A 17,135-nucleotide genomic window follows, 5' to 3' on the forward strand; every position below is an offset into this window, starting at 1 on the left:
ATATAGCGCCATCTTCTCCACAGAAAATGCTTTAACCTGTTTACTGTCTGTGCTTCATCCACTAAAAATAGATTGTTTGAGGATACAGAAATATATCCGTTCTAAATCAACCTTGCAAGAGCTTAGTGTATGATTTAAAGCGTCTCTTTATACAGACAATTTTCTCTCCAATATGTATTCATAGCTTTGTTTTTGTAATAAATGTGCTCCCAGCTTGCTGATAGTTGTTACCTTTTACAAGAGTGTCTACTACCTTTTTGATGTTTTGTACCAGAGGCGTGTTGCTGCAGCAGGAACACAGATGGCTCACACATCAGATACTCAGTACATCATTTCATTATGGCAATTAAAATAAGAGGACCTGGTGTGCAGAAATGGAGAGTAAGCTGAATTGGCTTAGAGTATGGCTCAGGGTCATTTGGTCAGCAAGTCCTAATCAAGGCCTCTAAGTTGTAATTGAACTAGTCCAGCACGCTCTCTCTGCGCTTTGATAAGCAGTCTCCGAGCCACATTTGTGATTTACTGTGTATGTTACTGATTCAGTCACATACTGTAAGGTTCCCTAAGCAAATAATTTACCTGTTATCCAGCAGTATCTTCAAAGGCATTTTAATGATCCAACAGATGTATTCTCTCTGCCTGGAAAGATGAAATATTTCCACAGACTAGACTGGAAATATTTAGGAATGGTTAGACTAATAGGGAAAATATGCTTACTTGCTTTCTTGCCGAGAGTGAGATTAGAAAATTGATACCACTCTAATGTCTGTGTCTGTGTCCGTGAAGCTCCAGCCAGCAGCCAGTTAGCTTAGCTTAGCAAAAAGACTGGAAAACAGCCAGTCTGGCTGTTTGAAGCTGAAAAAAATCTGCCAACCAGCAGTTATAAAGCTCACTAGTTAGCACATTATATTGTTGTTTCCTTGTAAAACAAACAGGAAAGAAACATAAAACAAAGTGTTAATGTTACATGGTTTGAAAGAGAGAGTACGTGCTAAGCTAACACACTTCTGATATTAGCTTCATATTTAATGTACTGTTTCATGTAATGGGCAAAAATGAACGTGATGGCGTCATTAACGTTTGTGTTGCTGGCTAGAAGTCTGTGAGGAGCTACAAGCACCTGCCCTTTCCCAATCAGTTTTCAATGACGCCCTCTCAGCTGGTTCTGTGTAACAAACCATCTGACGAGTCAGGTTAACACATATTGCCGGCAGACCCCCTGTTATCCTATGGGTGCCGCTCACGCTGCCTGCTACGGTGCAGTCGCTCAAAATATAGGAAGCAGAAGAACCAATGAATGAGCTGTGAACTGCTGAATGAACGCTGTCTGGAATAGGGAGGTCTGCTACCTGCCCCTTAAAAAGAACGACAGACTACTGGTTCAGTGACATTTCTGAAACATCGTATAGAACGCACAGCTACATACAAGTGTGATACTGAATCAATGCATTAAAGTGAATGTTTCATCTCTATCGGTGTAAGTGATATGTAGAAGTATCAAAACGTATCGAAACTTTAACCAGTTTCAATACTTTTCGGTCAATTCTGATTCTATAGAATAAGTAGAAGTGTGAGATCACAAAAACACATTTTTTAAATATACATTTGATTTTTCCCATAAGTTTTGAGTGCAGAAGCGAAGTGACATAATCAGGTCATAGTTTTAGGAAACGCTGAGGTTACAGATGGGGTTACTAAACTCGATGCATGTGGATATTTCACACATACTGAAGTCGACATTTTTCTCATACCAAGTGCTGCACGCCTTAAATGCAGCATACAGTTCCTGATGTATTATAAAGAGTATTTCCTGTGTAAATCATTACAGTACAGTTAGTTGTGTACTACATGACCAGGCTCTGGCATAAGCATGCCTATCTGTTTTTAATGAAAGAGTATGAATTAGTTCAATGTAATAATCAATCTGTATGATAATAATAAGAGAAGAAAAGAAGTTAGTTTTCAGCACTGGTTCAAACTGTAATGAGTTCAGCAGCAGATGACACAGAGGCTCATTAAATGAACAGGATTGTGTCTTTGGAAAAATGCAGACTAAAAGCATAAACTAAAAAGTTCCGAAACAATAAGTTGCAACATATATACAATCTGAGCTGTAGCTGAAGATATAGATCACAGTTTGACAAATGATTATGATGATTTTGATATTTCCCGCAGACAATTCTACTTTTTCATTTCCTGGTAAATTGTCTCAGCTCCAGTCCTGTCCTGGTGGGCTTCCCTCCCGGTCCCGTCTTCGCTCTGTGGTTTTATTAAAGCTAACATTTGTCAGCAGGAAGATGGTTGATATGCAAAATGTGGAGCAGCTCACACCTCACGCTTTAGTTATTCTGGCTGTTTGAGAAATGAGATATGAGGAAATGCCCCGCTACGACACAACAGATAAGAGACATGAGTAATGTTCAGAAGATTTTTCTGTTATTACTCTTTATTATATATATTTTTTTATTTGTACCTGAGTGTATTTTGAAGAGTGATGTAACAGAGAGTAAACATTTCACTTTAGAGAAAGTATTTTATTAACAATTATAGAGCGATTCTTCTACTTAAACAAGCGTGAAAAATATTGGATCATTTTTTTTTGCTTATGCACTGAGAACTCTTTAATGTACTTAATCAAATATTTACATTATGCATACTGTATTTTGGTCATGTAAATGTAATAATCTAAAGAAATGTGTAAAAAAATTAAAAAAACTGAAATGAAAAAAAGGGGTTTCGAAATTGAAACAGATAACGGTTACTGCATTGCTCACTGGAGTGTGAATTAATTTTGCAGCATTCAGCCACAATATTAATGAACAATTATTTATCCCAAATCAGCGCCATTCATACTTTTGCTGTCTGACACACAATGTAATTGCAGCAGCCCCAAATGTCAATATATTCTAGGCATCACGTGATCCCACGGAAATTACATTAATCTAACGCCTTCATGCACAGGATGAGATGAATTCCACTGCACTCATTGTTTCTAGATTTCAAAAGCTATTATTTTCCTATTTTATGTTTAACTTGTTTAATAGAATAATTAAAACATTCAGGCTTTTGCAATGTGATGTTGATGAGATCGGAGCATATTTTCAGGTCAAATTAAACTGCTTGGATTTTTCAGAAACATATATTAAGTTGGGACTCAGACATACACGAAATAATGTTAGTTCACATAGGAACAGTTTTCACAGGGAATTATTATTTATCATAGGATTTATCGACTCATCTCATGATACAATAAGGTACAAAAGAGTATAACTTGAAAGCAAGGCAATTTCTCTGAATATTATTTCTGCTGGCAAGATGAAGCGAAAGGACCATGCTGTGTGAGGAAATTGTTCTGCTAAGTGACTCTTCCCCTCACATTGCCAAGCGGCATCTCTCCATATAAATGGCCGTCCAGGCTATTTGTCAGGAACACACATCAATCTTGGTGCGTATCGCCACAGTGCCAGGAGGCGAGTCGGTGTAGTGCTGCTGTTACCAGTCAGAAATGTGTTGAGCTTGTCTCCTCAGGCCGCCCTCGCTCTGTACAGTAGTGGAACAATGCTGCAGCCAGTGTTCTGAAGACTGGTCACTTTCATTAGAAAAGTCATTAAAGGAATTTACAGGAGCCCAGCCATAGATTTCTCTTGGATTATTGTACTTGGATTTTGCTCAATTCATCAAGAATATAACTGAAAGGCTGCAGCGATCGTTGCAGAATCCGTTGCTGAAAATATAATTGTGTGTGTGTGTGTGTGTGTGTGTGTGTGTGTGTGTGTGTGTGTGTGTGTGTGTGTGTGTGTGTGTGTGTTTTTACCACTCCTCTTTGCATCTGTGACTTGTTGATTTTCTCATGGCCTCCCTAATTACACCAAAGACAAATATTATATATATATATATATATATATATATATATATATATATATATATATATATATATACACATACACACACACACATACACACATATATAATGACGAAATAGGATTTTACAAGTATGTTGAAAAGCTTTGTCAGGGATCTTGGTTTGTATTGAGTCAGTCATCCACTCATTATATTACATTCATTGACCTGATGCTTTTACCCAAAGTGACCTACAATAAGTTCATTCAACCATAAAGATACCACCCAAAAATTGCAAGAATCTTACAAGTATATCATAACCCCAAATAAGTAAAACTGCTTTGAGCGCTACATTTTTAGAAACAAGAGATGAAGAAAGGTTTTCTTTTTATCTTTTCATGGGCCAAGATGCTGTCTGAACAGGTGAGTTTTCGTTCTGCGACGGAAGATGTGTAGGGTCTCTGCTGTCCTGATGTCAGCCGTTGTCCAAAGAGTGTCCAAACAGCAAACTGGACTCGTGTTCTTAATCTGTAAAAATATACCTGCGATATTCTATACTATTCTTAAATCTGGACTGTAATTTTGGACCAATGAACTGTTGAAACAAAGTTTCTTTGTAACTGCAACTTCCACTGAGATGAGTGAGTCATCAAAAACATAATTCATAGGAAATCCTTTACCCTCAATAGAGATCCTCAGGAGGGAATTTGGGAATTGTTGAATGAAATGTAAGATGTCACAACGTTATATGGTGTCATATCATTGCACTGCACTTGCCAAAAGGCTCAATAGCCCAAACATGAGGATGATTGATTCATTTCACTGAGGCGTCCGCAGTCGGCCTTGGGTTATAATATACCTATTTTATACCAAAAAAAAAGATGTATATATCGGCCGCCATCCATTCAAAACGTTCCCAAAAAGAAGCAAAGAGAGCACCACAATGGATGCCATCCTTTTATTTCTAGTGCTGTCTGCTGTTACTCTCCAACATCACAGCTTATAGAGTTACACTGTGTATGTGTCATACCCCATAGCTCCCATGGGGTAAGGGACCTGAAACAACCAACCAAATCAACGAATCTCGGGAGATCCACCATCAAATAGCTAATGAAGAGTTTTGAGAAGATTTTTTTATTATTTTCTTTGATAAGTAGAGAAACACTGAAAAGCCTTTTGATTCTCAAATGTTGCGACAATTTTACTGGAGACACTTGAAATAAAGAAAGATTCACATCTTTCCTCAGCGCAGTTATTTCTGAAGGTTTAGTTGTCTGATAATAATCAGTTTTCATAAATTCTATATGTGGATTTCTACCCGTTTCCCCCTCCTCTCATTTTTCATGCTTATATTGTCATGACCTAGAAGAGTGTGTATTCAGAGGGATGTTTCTGATCTCGTGTCCTGAGATGTGGAATAATGTAAGAGCACTGGTGTGTTGCTGCTGCGGCTGAGGGAGCGTGTTGCCATAAAATATTAACGACTTGGAAGCCCAGCCACCTGACAAGATGAATGTAATTGGCCCTCGCAGCTCTATCTGTGCATGTTAATGAGATGGGATGGTATTTAAATCAGTCGCGCCCCAGACACTGTGGCTGTAGTCTAGAAAACCACAAACAAAGACGCAGTGAGAGAGCATGGATGCATTGAGATAGATATAGAAAATGTCACTTATTATTCAGTTTTGGGGACCTGCTGCTTGCATCTCTTTGTATTATTGTTGTTTTTTTCTTTGTTTTAACAGAACAATATCTGTAGCTTAGTCCTTGAATTACTTTTGATCAAAATAATGGATACTAATGCTGAGATAAAATTGTTTTTCAGAAGCTGTGGACAAAAGCCAGATATAAAGCTGAGGTAAAGGTGTGCACCTGCACAGCACCTGTCTTGCCAAAGCAGGGGGTCAAGCCCTGCCTGTCACCAGTGGTCTGGAACAAAGCTGTAGTCTCTAAAACAAAATGTGACCACCTCAGGAGAAAACATGGGGCTGCGGTAACCGCAAACAACAGCTTGAGTCAGCTCTCCCAGGGGGCAGGACTCGGGAAATTGTAGCAGGTAGCAATAATATAACCTAAATCTTAAAGGGAAAGAAGGCCAGCTTGTGTTTAGCTATGAAGCCCAGTGTGTATGTGTGTTTGTGTGTGTGTGAGGGTAAAGCCTCTCAGATTTCTGGAAAACTGAATGAATAAAACAAGTCAGCAGATGGGAACCTGTGTCACATTACTTTCATTATTCTGACGACTTTTATCTTTTATGTGACAGCGCTGTGGTCATCCTCACTGGCACCTCGTAAAACCGCACTCATGTCCTCTGCTGCACTCATGTGATGCTGGCTGAACAAAGGTGTGATGCATCAAAGCCCTGGTGTCTCAGACAGAAATCTTGGCATGCTGTGTTTGTATCTGTGTGCGTGTGTGCGTGTGTGTGTGTGTGTGTGTGTGTGTGTGTGTGTATGTGTTTATGTGTGTGTGCGTGTGTGTGTGTGTGTGTGTGTGTGTGTGTGTGTGTGTGCAGACTGGGAGAGACCTGACGCCCAAAGGGTGGGGGAAGTGCAGGCAGCAGGACAGATGGTCTCCCTCATGGTGGATGAAATAAAAGAGGGAATTAGAGGACTCCAAGGTGTACACTCTGACGGCAATTACAGCAAATAGATTGGAAGTGGACCTCCAGGCACCCAGGGAGGCAGCTCCATGGGGGAGAGCTCCACCTCACTGCATCTGGTTCGTACACCCCCAAACAAGTTGAGATAAAATCACACACCGTTTCTCTGCTCTAGCTGAGGTAAAGTCTACTGACCATTAGCATACTACTGTATATCAGAATAAGTGTCAGTACATAAAAACACTGAAAATAAACTTCATGTGCGCTGTAGAGTTTGAAATGGATTTCTATATTACCATTTTTCTTGGTTTAGATATGTTGCTGAAGGATTTGCAAAACCAATTTCAGACATCCCTGGGAGCTGTTTTGGTTAGTTATTCTGCTGCCTGCAGTAGTTTGAAAACAGTCAATTATTTTTGTCTTGCTTGCTTCCGCCCATTGATTCTCAAATGATTTTCACTGCCCCTCCAAGTAAGGATATGCAGCAATTGAATTAAATAAGCCCACCCAATCAATATAAAATACGTAACACATCCACGCTATTCTTTCTTTCATAGCCTGTGGAAACTGAGAATTCATTGCAGATGAAAGGCAAACAATCTGAAAGATACTTTTATAGATCTATGAAAGCTGTTATGAAGTTTATGGATAACTATAAAATATTTTGAATGTAAAATATTTAATGTATTACTTCTGGCAATATTTGTGCGCAGAATTTCAAACAGAATTTGGGCCGCTGTCTTTCTTTTCCCAAATTCATTTAGAGCAGAAGGGATCAGCAGATTCCATTAGCCTTGCCCTGTGGCTGAATGAGTGAGATACCATTTAGAGAATGTGTCTCTAACCCCAAAACCTTACGTTCCCATCAATGCATAAATGATAAAGACACAGTCTAATGAAACAAAAGGCTCCCTGCCAAAGCCATAAAAATAACATTTGGGTGAGAGAGACCTTAAGCTTATCCATTAACCTCAGAAAAGTGTCTTCACTGTTACTCCTACACTGTACAGTCAATCTGCGGTGCCAACGCCACTGAAATACACTCAAGACAACAGTAATAAAAACTTAAGTGATTCAACTGCTTCACTTTATACTTGAGTGAGTTATTTTGCAATATATGTCGAAGATCTGGTGGTTAAACTGGAAGCATACACAGCCAAAATTGACATTAAAAGTCATATATTTTATGGAAAATCTTGCGCTGATTATGAATTTAATGACACTTGATCCTCACTATAACAAATATGCCTTAACAGAGGCACAGAAAAAAGATACTGTAGATGTTCTTTGTTGGCTAGAGTGAAGTTGTGCACGATTCCAAGCCTCATGTATTCCCACAAAGATTTACACACCAGGCTTAAAACAAAATGAGAAATCAGGTTTCTATTGTAAACAATGTAAATAAGGCCGACTTTTGGCCCATGAGTTATGGCCTCAGGAACTGGCTGCTTTCCCTTGTTGCATAAATTCATGAACAGTAAATCACTGGCTTCTGAAAAGACAAAGACAGAAAAAAAAGGAAAAAGAAACCAATGCATAAAAGATAATTAGGCAGTGAACACATGTAACCAATCAAAATGCTTTAGTTATCTTCACCCACATTATAAGAAGATGCAGAGGGACAAACCCACAGCAACAAATACAAATATGTTTTATATATTAACCCTTGTATGGTATCCAGGTCAAATTGACCCGTTTCAAATGTTCACAAGAAGAAGAAGTTAACTATTTTTCTGCCGGAAACTCAATGGCCTTAGCTTATTTTATGTGATAAACATGAACAAACAAAGAATAAAATTAGAGCACACGTGTTTCTATACCCCACACATTTACATCCTTCATATGGTCTTCAGGTCAGTTTGACCCGCATACACAGAGACACACAGAAAGATGCCCACATCCATTAATTGTGTTCTAGTAGAGATTGATTCCAATCATTAAACATTAATGTATGTTATCTCTATTGATAAGGATTGAGATAAATACATTATACGTTAATGGTTTATGAAGTAAAATTTTATTTCAGGCTTGTTTTTAAAACCCCAAATATGTCCCAAAAGTGATGGGATCATACAAGGGTTAAAAGGTCCTTGCTTGTAAAAGTGAAGCGGTTATTGATGCCTGAGTGAATAAAAACCCATAATTAACAGTTGACAAAAATTGCTTTGTGCAACATGTTTCAAGCTCAGTGCTCATCCTGAGTGGAAAATGACCTGAATGAAAGGGGAGAAGTTATGTGAACTTACTGGAAGCAGACAGAATAACATTTTACAGACTGAAGAATGAGAGAAAGCTTATTATAAATTACAATCAGTTTTCTGTGGAATCATCAGGAACTATGATGTGGAAGAAAGCGCAGAGCGAGAATAACAATCACTAAAACAAGCAATGACAAAAAAAAGTAGCAAGTTAAAATCCCCCCTGTTGTTCAGTGATGCTGATCTAAAAACCCAGAAACCAGTACCCAGTCATTCTCAGTGAGGGATTTCATTTTTTACCATTTTTACCATCAGGAATTCTCTTAGCTTAAGGGTGAAAAGGCAAGATCAGTGTACACAAGGCTGGAGTATCTGGTCATGAGTGTTCTGTATAGAGTTGTAAATTTGACATGTGGCTGGTTGTCCTCAGCGTATGTTGTTGAAAGATGAGCCTCTCTCCTAAAACATTTTATATGTCCCAGCTGAACTCATGTCACTGTGCTCCTCTTTTTTCTTTCTTTTCTTTTTCAAAATTACCCCTACTTTCACCCTTAGTCGAACCTGAGAAAGACAATGGATCAGCTACTGGGTAGAAAACCCCTGTGTTCCACATCTACAATTCAATGCTGCTAAGCAAAAAGGGTCAAGGAACAACTAGATATACTCTCATCTCATTCATCTAAAATGCATCTTTATACTATAACAATAATACTAATACTAATACTAATACTAATAACAACAACTAACATCAGATTGGCGATGTAATTTACCTGTTGGGGCACAGACTGAAGAAAATAACACCACCCAGCACTAGCATTGAGTCTGACTGGTGGGGAGATACTGTCGTTTATAATGTTAGATTTGGTTTATCAAAGATGCTCGAAAAACAACACAGTCCTTAAAATAAACAAATCAGAAATGTCAGATAGGTCAGACAGCCATGTTTGACTATAAATCTTTTAAATGCTCAAAATGACAATAGAAATTAACAAGTTTGACGATTTTACTTATCTCCGCAATGTAAGTCTACTGCCAATTGTCTATTTGGAAGGGATTTGTTGCTAATGTGACGTCACGGTAATTCCGTCTATAGCGTCCCTACTGACCGTATAGTAGCGTACATTGTATCACATCCATTGTATCACATCCATGCCACTGGCCTCTTAAAAGCTAAGCCACACAACCTCCACCAATAATACCAAGGAAACAATACAAGCTTACTGTTTTGAAATAACAATATAAAGTTAGGTAACATAATGGTAAGCAGCAAATATCATTGTGTAATGTAGCTAACATAACGTATAGCAGCACCACTTCCCTAACAAATACATTTAGCTTGTTAGCTAAATGACTGCAGGAGCTAACGTTACTGTTTCTAGCTAGCTAGCAAGGGAAGGGGGTCCTCCTATACTAAAGTTAGCTTTAATACACAATGATATCAAAATATGGAGGTTTGGCTTATTCAAACTATGCGATCGGATCCTGATCATATCATCTCTGCCGTGAACAGACATCACTTGCTTCTCCAAGATTGGAACTGGAAAAGATTCTACAGAGCAGCCGGTGTGTGGATAGATGTGCTTCTAAATCGGCTATATAGGCAATTTACACTTTTGTAAAGCAAGGAATCTATTTTTACTTCATAGATTCCACTTCTTCCACTTTATTTGATATAGTCTACAGTGTAGCTCACAGTGTCCCAAATGTATTTTAAAATGTAAGCCATCTTGGCAGTATTTCAAGCAGCTTCTTAACATGCAGAGAATGAAAACATATGACCTTCACTGTGCATGATTGCTGAGTTTGTGTTGGATTGGAAATTCTGAGGATCAAAGTCTGTTGAACTCTTTTGTGGTCATAAATCCAACTCTTCTAAACTTAAGCAGATCTGTAGATATAAAATCTGAAATAACATTTTAGTATTGTGTGATGTGATGCAAAATGCCAAGCTGAATATAATTAAGGTTTATAACAAAGAAAAAACACCAGTTGAAGTAAAACAAACAATGCTGTTATACCCAAGTTAGATGACATTAGATTTATGCTCATCACTCCACATAGTGCAATCATTTCAATGAGTCTTACCCGCACCCTTTACCTTTTCCTGTCCCAGATGTTTGTCTGTCTGTACTGTCTGTAGGTCAACTTGAATCCCGCTGCTGCTGTGGAAAAACAGCAGCTGCAGGAAACTTCCCCGCCTGCTGGAGCAAACATGTTCTGGTAATTATTAAAACAATAACATATTTGTGCAATGATCCAAGGAACCTCGTGTATTTAATTTCATGGTATTTTGTAAATGAAATTAAATCAAACTTTTCACAGCAAGCATCAAGTCAAATGGTGTTGAGCAAATTGAACTGAATGTTAATATAGTATAATTGAATGAAAGCATATGACTCAATTCAGAAGTTTTCAGATATTTTAGGTAGGGTAATCTTAAGTAGCTAAAGTAAAGAAAGTAAGACCACCTTGTAGATTTACTCTGTTACAAGTAAAAGTCATGCATTAAAAAGCTTACTTAAAAATATGAATTATTTCCATGGCAGTTAAATCAGTATTTCTGAACATGAGCTATTCTCTCAGGTATGAAGTCTAGAGCTGCTCTTCATTATACCCAAATTACTTTTATCCTGCTGTAGTGTTGTCCGCTGTGACAACAGAACATGAAAATGTTGCCATCAAAACATTCCCCAGTGTCAATTCATTGTCTATTGAGAAGTTCAGACTTTATACTCAATGACATCACAAATTTGGGTTTTAGTGCTCTAGTTTTTGAATTTGAGAGAGAGTTGTTCATGTGTACTGAACTGCCTTAGACCACAGTAATATTATATGAGTTTTGAAAATGGGCGTAGTTCCCCTGTAAAGGAGCAATGTGCAGGATTTAGGGGGATCTATTGGCAGAAATGTTTTCATTAGTGTATAATCACCTAGGGGAACAGTGGTGGTCAGCACTGTCTCCTCACAGCAAGAGGGTTCCTGGTTCGAATCCCGGTAGGGGCCCTTCTGTGTGGAGTTTGCATGTTCTCCCTGTGTCTGCATGGGTTTTCTCCGGGTTCTCCGGCTTCCTCCCACAGTCCAAAGACATGCACATGTAAGGTTAATTGATGACTCTAAATTGCCTGTAGGTGTGAATGGTTGTCTGTCTCTGTTTGTCTCTCCAGCCCCCCCGTGACCCGATAGGGACAAGCGGTTGAAGATGGATGGATGGATTATCACCTAGTAAGCAGGTCCTCTTCTGTGGAGTCTGCCATTTTGCATCGCCATTGTCTATTCGTGTTTCTACACTACCCAGAACAGACAAACCAAACACTGGCTCTAGAGGGGGCCTTTCCAATTTTTTACATTACCTGAAGGTAGTTTCTGAAAGTCAACAAGGTGCATATGCTGCAAGCGTCAGAATCAGAATCAACTTTATTGCCAAGTACGTAAGCAGGTTACATACCCGGAATTTGACCTGGCAATTTTGTGCATAGCGGATACAAATATACAAATGTAAAAAAATACACAGAAGAAACAGAGAAAGAATACACATAATTTAGCGCCATTGTTTGAACCCTGCTACAACGCAATGTTGTAGTAGACCAGAAACAGCAATAATCTAATTCATAATACTTTCTAGGGGCTACACGGTGGTGTAGTGGTTAGCACTGTCGCCTCACAGCAAGAAGGTCACAGGTTCGCATCCCGACCTCGGCCTTTCTGTGCGGAGTTTGCATGTTCTCCCCGTGTCTGTGTGGGTTTTCTCCGGGTACTCCGGTTTCCTCCCACAATCCAAAGACATGCATGTGTTAGGTTAATTGATGAGTCTGAAATTGCCCGTAGGTGTGAATGGTTGTCTGTCTCTGTTCGTCTCTATGTGCCCTGTGATAGACTGGCGTCCTGTCCAGGGTGTACCCCGCCTTACGCCCGATGTCAGCTGGGATCGGCTCCAGCACCCCCGCGACCCCGACCCCGGGATAAGCGGTTGAAGATGAATGAATGAATGAATAATACTTTCTAGCATCTAACGCTTGGAAAGGGAGGAGTGAGGGGAGGTGAATTTAGTTGTTTGCAAACTGAAACCTCACTGCTAAATGTCACTAAATCCTGCACATTATTCCTTTAAGCAAAAGTACATACCGGTAAGTAACATCAAAATATACTCATACTAAATAGTAGTGGTGGATATAAAAGCATTTTTTGTGTGTTGCATTGTGCTGAATGGCACATTTCAGAATAATATTACTGGATTATAATTATCAATGCATTCATATATGCATCGCTTTAATGTTGAAGCTAATTTTAAATACTTTATATTCTGCCATGTGATGCATAATATCACATCATAATTCACAAGTTGATCTGTATTTTATATCAATACTCTGAATTTGCACTAAAACCGTCACATAAATGTTGTGGAATTAAAAAGTACATTTCCCTCTTAAGTGTGGGATTAAGGAGCATTAAATGGAAATACTTAAGTAACACTGTAACTCTAAATCGTACTCAAGTACAGTAATTGAGCAAATGTATTTTCTGTACTTTCATTGCAATTGCATGTGCAACACAGTGACGACAGAGTATCTCATTGGACTGATCATTCTCTGCAGTATAGACTGAGGACAGATTTATGTTTTCCCACAAACAAACACACAATGTCATACTAATATAACTAAAACCAGCTGCAATCGTCTGCTTTGTCTTGTAATCATCACAAAAACATTTAATCAAATGAAAATAAATCTTATCAGATACTTGAAGTCTTTAAAGAACTATTCAATATCCTCCATGAATGATTTTAATAGAGTGAGCCATATTTCAGGTGGCCTGCTTTTCAGATTGTATCACTGCTCAACATTTGTCAGCTGTCAAATTATTTCCCCCCCGCATGTCATGTTCATTTGTCAAAACAGCGCTCAAAGTTGCCTATTGCTTCACGTCCAACTTAATCAGATTTAGGGTGTGCGAGGGTGTGTGAGAGTGTGTGTGTGTGTGTGGGGGGGGGGGGGGGGGGTATTTGGAAGTCATATTTATGGTAATGTTAGAATAATAAAATTGTACAGAATTGTAAATGTCATTTATCTCAGTCTCAGTGTATTTAAGCAAATATCAGGAGTAATGACTGGACCATAAAGTGAGAATGAGCAGTTGAACATATTTAATCAGTCCCCAAAATACATAGAAACTGCTGCTGCTGCACCTAAATGTGATGTTCCAAAAGGAAACAATTGCAGTCCTGTTCAATGTGAAGGCAAATATGATTACATTGAAAACTATGTTACCTGAATTTTGAAAGTGAATTTAACCTCTTCACATTAACAAGAGCTGGACTTGTCAGGACCACCAGAGGCCATGGTTGATTCCAGGGTAGAGACTTACTGCTGCCTCTGCCGGGGTTCTGATATTTCTGCAGTGTCTGATCAATGCCAGAGAAAACCATTTCTTATCATTCTTCCAGCTACTTAGAGCCACATCTGAATTATGGTTGGTGTATCCGATGCACATTTATTCTTCCCTCCTGACAGTTTTATGGAACTCATTATCCGCTTTGTGGCCATGGCTGTGAATGGAGAACCTGTGGGGGTTTTATGTGTAGCCAGTAGCTCCTCCACTGACCACATTTAATGTCCTCTCAGAAACAAAAAAACAGGCGGGTCGAGGGGGGACATCCAAGGCTCCTTTGACAACAGCAGTAAGCTCTGCTCACATACAGAGTGCTAGTGTTGGGTCTGTTGATGTGAGGGTGAGGGAGCAGACCGAGAGCCAGACCAGAGTTTTATTTACCTCAGGTGCAACGGCTCATTATAATGGTGTTAATGAGGAGCAGATGTAACTGAGTGAAGGTGGAGGAGGGGGTCGGGAGGCTGGAGGAGCGAGGTGTGGCCAATCCACTGCGAGCCTACATGGAGGTCCTGTCCAGGGATTCCCAAATCCCCCCTCTCACTACAACCAATACACCCGCTCTTCATGTGTTAATATCTACTCAGCAAGTGCTATTAGCCAACCCTGAAAACTGCCTACCGCAGTGATTTAGTGAGCCCCTCTCGACGATGGCTATGCTGAAAGGTTATTGGGATATTACTGTAGTCATGAATGATTTAAACACGTGAGGCACCATCTTGTTTCAGTTATTTGAATGGGGTTGTTGGGGCTTTTGGTAAGTCTGTACACAATGGGTTAGTCTGGCGGTATTCTATATTTTTTGTTTTGCCAACAAACCCATGAAAATACCAAAAACAATATATTAATTGTTTGTTCTAACAAATATTTCCTGTGCTTTCAAAGCCTTGTATAGCTGTATGTGTCCTAGACCTGCAGTCGTAGACCAAAGACTATTAAAACACAACAATAAGCCAAAACGCTGAACCAGTTAACACGTTTCTTCATTAAACTGTAGTTTATTTTTAATCAATCCCACATATTCTGTCCTTCTGCCATAAACACTCACTAGAGTATTAATCCACAGCTGAAAATAGTTTCCCACAAATGCAAAATTTCCTCCTGTTTGGGTAACCTTTGCTAAGCCCAGCTTTTTAAGGTCTTTCCTCTTTTTTTTTTTTCTCAAAAGAAATTACATATTTGTGACTCGTTTTACATCTTCAATAGGAACTTAGGACAGAGCCACATTCATTCTGGGAAAGCCAAAAAGTAATGTGAGAGGGAGTAACACCTGGCTTTTTCCTCTTGTGTTTCACTCAATAGTTTAGGTTTAATCATAAGGCTAATAGTGCTGAACCAAAAGTATTTTTCAAGTTATTGTCAGTTTGAGATTATATCACGTTTTGTTTTTTGTTGTTGTTTTTGGATGACTGGCCATTATTATGGGTTTATAGTGGCTTATTCTATTGTCAGGAGTACATAGAAAATAAAAAAACCTGCTGTTCCACAGTGTAATTTTGTAAATGCACAAATATTAGTGTTACTTATTGTTTATGCGTCACCAATTGTTGTGTGCCATTGGGTTTTGCCCTGTTAAAAAGAGTTCGTTTTTCATTTTTCTGTTAAAGTTATAACCATAAGAAGTGTACGCAGTTACTAGAGGTCTCCCCTCAATAAACTTTCCCCAACCGTAGCGCTCTTCGCAGCCAAAAATATTACATATTTTGCTGCCTATTGAAGAGTTACAGCAATTGTTTCAGCTACACACTGGTAAGGGCGGTATTTGAAAAATTCATATCATACATGAAATTAAAACCACTAAAGGCTAATACGTATAAAGGCAAGGACATCAATCTGCTATCCTCAAAGAATTACGAGTCAAACCATTATTGCTACAGATGAAAGAACAATGTTATTATAGAGCTAAATTCCAAAACTCAAAGTCATTCTTCAGCACCAGAAAAAAAACATCTTTTTATAAATCTATGATATGGCTGTGTATCTGTCCCTTAATGCCGCCCCTGAATCCCTCAGCAAAGAGAAATGCGACCCTCAGTAAGTGACGAGCCCCTTTTTGTTGCTGACAATGGAATGGCTTCAGCTTTGAGTTTGCCATTGTGACTTCTTCCCTGACTGAGCCCTGGCAGTAATGATCTCCATGAGCCCTCTGTGCATGCCAATGGTGGGCCATAACAGTCTTTATTCACCATGAAGCCTCCACTGGGAGCATCTCGTGGTCCCCAGGACAACAATGCTGGCAGCCAAGCCCATAGTCGGCCGGCTCGTCTTTTACGTTTTTATGGGCTTGGCCTTCCCCCTGCTATTGAGGCAAATGTAGGCCATCAAACAAAACAATTTATGACCCAGTCTAAATTTGACCTTGGGCCTCCTGAAATGCCATTGCCCTCAGAAAAAGTAGAAACCCTTGGAAAAAAAGATAGATATATATATGAAGACATAAACTGGTTTCTTTATTTTTCAGTGTGCTTGGCATTACATGAAGAACATTTCACTCAGAAAACATGCAGCATGGAAGTTTTGTTCCAAGTTGCTGCACATGACAGATCCTGCTTGACATGCTCATATTAAACGGGGGAATTTAAGGATCAAAGCCTCCATATTAGAGATAATAGTGTTGTCCTTCATGCCTGGAGCAGAGAGTGGCTGCATTTTTACTGCCTGACCTCAAATATTTCTTTGCTATTATTTTTTTTTCCAGTTACTGACGCAACACAATGACCTTTTGCCTTCTGGTTTGTGAGCAGAGCTGCAGGGAATTCCTTATTTACTGCAGGGGTGTGCCTTGCCTTGTCTTCATTCACCAGCACATGTTAGATTACTGTCTCTCGCCCCGTTGCAAACTTCAGTTGTTTATGGCTTCAGTTGTTTATGGCTCATCCTTTCGAGGAAGTGGAAAACCCCAAGCTGCTGATTGTGTCGCTCCAGATTTTTCTGATTTTCCTTCGACTTCACCAACTCCCAATGGTTTGATCTTATTTGTCATAACAAAACCAGCACATAACACACTTTTACAAATATTCATATACGTGAAAAATGGGCATGCAAAATATGAAATAAACTATAAGAAACTATTTAGACTCATTTATTATTTATTATTATATATATTTTTTTAT

This window comes from Echiichthys vipera, assembly GCF_963691815.1.
Source record: "Echiichthys vipera genome assembly, chromosome: 10".
In the NCBI taxonomy this organism is placed as follows: domain Eukaryota; kingdom Metazoa; phylum Chordata; class Actinopteri; order Perciformes; family Trachinidae; genus Echiichthys; species Echiichthys vipera.